This window comes from Miscanthus floridulus, chromosome 15 (genome assembly GCF_019320115.1).
Source record: "Miscanthus floridulus cultivar M001 chromosome 15, ASM1932011v1, whole genome shotgun sequence".
In the NCBI taxonomy this organism is placed as follows: Eukaryota; Viridiplantae; Streptophyta; class Magnoliopsida; order Poales; family Poaceae; genus Miscanthus; species Miscanthus floridulus.
In genome coordinates, this window is record NC_089594.1 from 78,940,906 (window position 1) to 78,945,761 (window position 4,856).

Here is a 4,856-nt window from a genome sequence, read left to right on the forward strand (position 1 = left end):
AGGCGGACGCAGCACCGATGCAGAGCCGAGCCTAGACGAGCTTGGAGGAGCACGCTACACCAACGCCGGAGACAAGGTCCCTCTGCCACAGCCAATTGTAGAGGAGGCTGCCACAACAACGCCGATCTGTGGTTCCTACGCTACTAGAGAACAGACTTTAGAACGATGTCCCAATTTGGTATTAGCCTCGGCATTTTTTGCACCCGGAACTAAAGGACCATTTAGTCCCGGTTGGTAATACGAACCGGGACTAAAGGTCCCTGCCCAACGGTCGTCCGCGGGGCAGGGGCCTTTAGTCCCGGCTGGTATTACCAACCGGGACTAAAGGTAAACCTTTAGTCCCGGCTGGTAATACCAGCCGGGACTAAAGCTTTTAGTCCCGGTTTGGGTGATGCCCCGGGAATAAAGATTAATCTTTAGTCCCGGTTTAGACCCCTAACCGGGACTAATAATCCCGGCCTATAATTCAGCTCATTTCTTCCTCCCCGAGCCCGAGCCATTCAATTCAAACTCACTGCCTCTGTTTTTCAGCTTGCTGTTGTTCTTGCTCTCTCCCCCTCCATTGGTGTTGCTCTTCGATTTTGGAGGTAACAAACTTAATCCTCTTATGTTTTATCAGTAGCTTATCTCATTTTGCGATGTAGATGCATGTGTAACTTTATATGTTGGACTTTATTATGATTTTATATGTAAACTTAGAAATTGTAGAAAATCCGTACTAGTTGAACTTGCGGACCGTGTTCAAGTCGGCGAGCATGTTCTCTGCCGAGCGGTAACGGACGTCAAGGAGGAGCTTTGATTCTACGAGGGAGAGCGGCAACGGTCGTGGAAGACCGTGTTCCCTTTCTCGTAGAATCGGAGCTCTTCCTTGGCCTAGTACGGTGCCGTCCGGTGGAGAAATGCTCGCCGAGTTGATCACGTAAGCAAGATCAACTAGTACGGATGGTTATTTATTGAAACATGTTTTTGAGCTATAATTTGATGGATATTTGATAACTTCAGACCTACAAATGTCATCTACAAATGTTACTATCCTCGGCAACCTAAACGTCCGCGAGCTCGCCGATATCGAGCAGGTCACTTAGAATTATTTTTTCCATGAAATGAACTACTTAGAAATCATGCCTTTTTTAGAATTAAATTTTTCATGAAATGAAAAACTTAGTAAATAGTTAGAAAATTATAGAAAATCCGTACTAGTTGAACTTGCGGACCGTGTTCAGCTCGGCCAACATGTTCTCTGCCGAGCGGTAACGGACGTCAAGGAGGAACTTTGATGCTACGAGGGAGAGCTGCAACGGTCGTGGAAGACCGTGTTCCCTTTCTCGTAGAATCGGAGCTCTTCCTTGGCCAAGTACGGTGCCGTCCGGTGGAGAAATGTTGGCCGAGATGATCACGTAAGCAAGGTCAACTAGTACGGGTGGTTATTTATTGAAACATGTGAAATCCGTACTAGTTTTGTTTAAATATATCATTTTAGAAAATATGAAATTTACACTAGTTTGCAAAAATAAGTATAGAAAGTAGATGATAACTGGTACCGGATCATCGGCCTCTTGTTCGGTTGCGAAACGACTGAGGCCAGAACTCCCTCTCATTATCTACGGCAGGTGTAAGCAGAAGATTGTGATGGAGTACCGAGTCAAGAGACAGGGACCCAACAAGGGCCGTGTTTTCTACAAGTGCCCGGATCGCGATGTGAGTTTCTTACGCATTTTATCTTTATGGCTAATTGACCTGCTTTTCTTGAATATTTTGACTAAATATTTTTTGGCTTTAATTACAGTGGGAGGGCAATGGATGCGATGGTTGGCACTGGGAGGAAGATTATGCTACATACGTGCAGAATTTGGGTGCGCTTGAGGTAGCGGCTGCTGCTGATGAGGCAGTGGGCCAGCAGGAGAAGCTTATTGATATTCAACAGAAGAATGATTTGTCTGTTTTAGTTGCATACGATCACGAAATAATTATGTTACTGAAGTGCATTGTAGTTTTAGTTTGTTTAGTGATAGTTGGGATTGCTTACGTTGTAGCCAGACTTAGTTAATTAATCAACCGTGTGTGTGTCATTTATGTTGTGTAATAAAATACTAAATTATGTTCAAGGTTTTCATAATTTGTCGTGTAATACAGATTATGTCACGCCATTGGATGTACAATGCCGATCGCCGCTCCCAAGACTTTATTGAGGGCTTGCACTATTTCTTAGGTGTGGCCGAGGCAAATAAGCGGGATGGTTTCATGTGCTGTCCATGTGCCCTATGTAAGAATTTAAAGGAATATTTAAGCTCAATGAGTCTTCATTCACATTTGCTTAAGTCAGGTTTCATGTCAAACTATATATGTTGGACTAAGCATGGAGAAAGCGGGGTCATGATGGAAGAAGGTGAAGGAGAAGATTTAGACATTGATGACATTATTGCTCAGTATGGTGCCTTTGATGATACTACAATGGGGGGAGATGAAGAAGAGGTAGCGGTAGAAGATGATCTCGGTGATGCTCTTGGCGATGCCACTCGTGATGCACAACAAGAATGGGAAAGTGAAAAAGAGAAAGTTAAGTTCGAGCGCATGCTTGAGGATCATAGGAAGTTGCTATACCCGACGGCCGAAGAGGGGCAAAAAAAGCTGGGTACAACACTGGAATTGCTACAATGGAAGGCAAAGAATGGTATATCCGACAAGGCATTTGGGAATTTATTGAACCTCATAAAGAAGATGCTTCCGAAGCCAAATGAATTGCCCACCACTACGTACGAAGCAAAAAAGGTTGTCTGCCCATTGGGATTAAAAATGCAGAAGATACATGCATGTCCTAATGACTGCATCCTCTACCATGGCAATGAATACGAGAATTTGGATGAATGCCCGGTATGTAAAGCATCGCGGTATAAGATCAGGCGCGATGATCCTGGTGACGTCGAGGGTGAGCAACGTCCTAGAAAGAAAATCCCTGCCAAGGTTATGTGGTATGCTCCTATAATACCACGCTTAAAATGTTTGTTCAGAAATAAAGACCATGCAAAGTTGTTGCGGTGGTATAAAGAAGACCGTAAGGTAGACAATATGCTGAGACACCCAGCTGATGGGTCCCAGTGGAGAGCGATAGACAGGGAATTTCCAGAGTTTGCAAATGAGGCTAGAAACTTAAGGTTCGCCTTAAGTACAGATGGTATGAATCCTTTTGGAGAGCAGAGCACTAGTCATAGCACTTGGCCAGTTACTCTATGTATCTACAACCTTCCTCCATGGTTATGTATGAAGCAGAAGTTCATTATAATGCCGATCCTCATCCAAGGTCCGAGGCAACCTGGCAACAATATTGATGTCTATCTGAAGCCATTAGTTGAAGAACTTCTAGTTTTATGGAACAAACCAGGTGTACGTGTCTGGGATGAGTACAAACAAGAACACTTTGACCTACAAGCAATGTTGTTCGTAACAATCAATGATTGGCCTGCTTTAAGTAATCTTTCAGGTCAGACAAACAAAGGATATAATGCATGCACACATTGTTTTGATGACCTTGACAGTATATATTTGAAAAGATGTCGAAAGGTCGTGTACCTTGGCCATCGTCGATTCCTTCCGTTGAATCACCAAGTAAGAAAGAAAGGGAAGCATTTTAAAGGTAAGCCAGACCATCGGAAGAAGCCTTATAACCGAACCGGGGAAGATGTACTCGCAATGGTCAAGGATGTGAAAGTAGTATTTGGAAAGGGACAAGGCAGTGAATCTGTTCCCAAAGATGCTAAGGGACACGCACCCATGTGGAAGAAGAAGTCCATCTTTTGGGAGCTACCCTATTGGCAAGTCCTAGAGGTCTGCCACGCAATCGACGTGATGCACCTAACAAAGAATCTTTGTGTGAACCTGTTAGGATTCATGGGTGTGTACGGGAAGCCAAAGGATTCACTTGAAGCACGCCAGGACTTGCAGGGCATGAAAGAACGAGACAATCTTCATCCAGAGAAGACAGATGATGGACGTCATTACTTAAGTCCTGCTAGCTACACGCTTAGCAAAGAAGAGAGGGACAACATGTTCGAATGTCTAAGCAGCATCAAGGTCCCATCGGGATTCTCCTCCAATATAAAGGGTATAATAAATGTGCCAGATAAGAAATTCCTAAACTTAAAGTCCCATGACTGCCACGTGCTTATGACGCAATTGCTTCCAGTTGCTTTAAGAGGAATTCTACCTCCACATGTACGTCTAGCCACCGTGAAGCTATGTGCATTCCTCAATGCAATTTCTCAGAAGGCAATCAATCTAGTGGAACTAGCTACTCTACAGAATGATGTAGTTCAATGTCTTGTCAGCTTTGAGTTGGTGTTCCCTCCATCCTTCTTTAATATCATGACACACATCCTAGTTCATTTGGTGAAGGAGATTAGTATTCTTGGACCTGTGTTCTTACATAACATGTTCCCCTTCGAGAGGTTTATGGGAGTCTTGAAGAAATATGTGAAAGTCCGTTCTAAGCCTGAAGGAAGCATCGCCCAGGGCTATGGAACAGAGGAGGTCATTGAGTTCTGTGTTGACTTTATTCCTGACCTTGCCCCGATTGGTGTTCCCGAATCACGACACGAGGGGCGACTCAGTGGTAAAGGAACTTTAGGGAAGAAAACATATATCGGCATGGAAGACAATTATTTCAATAAAGCACACTACACAGTTCTTCAGAACTCGTCATTGGTGCATCCGTACATCGAGATACATAAGGAGTTCTTACGATCCAAATTTTCAGGGAAGACTGAAGCTTGGATTAGGCGTCAGCACATGGAAAGTTTCAGTGGTTGGTTGCGAAAAGAATGTCAAGGTGATGACAATATTGATGAGCAACTGTATTTGTT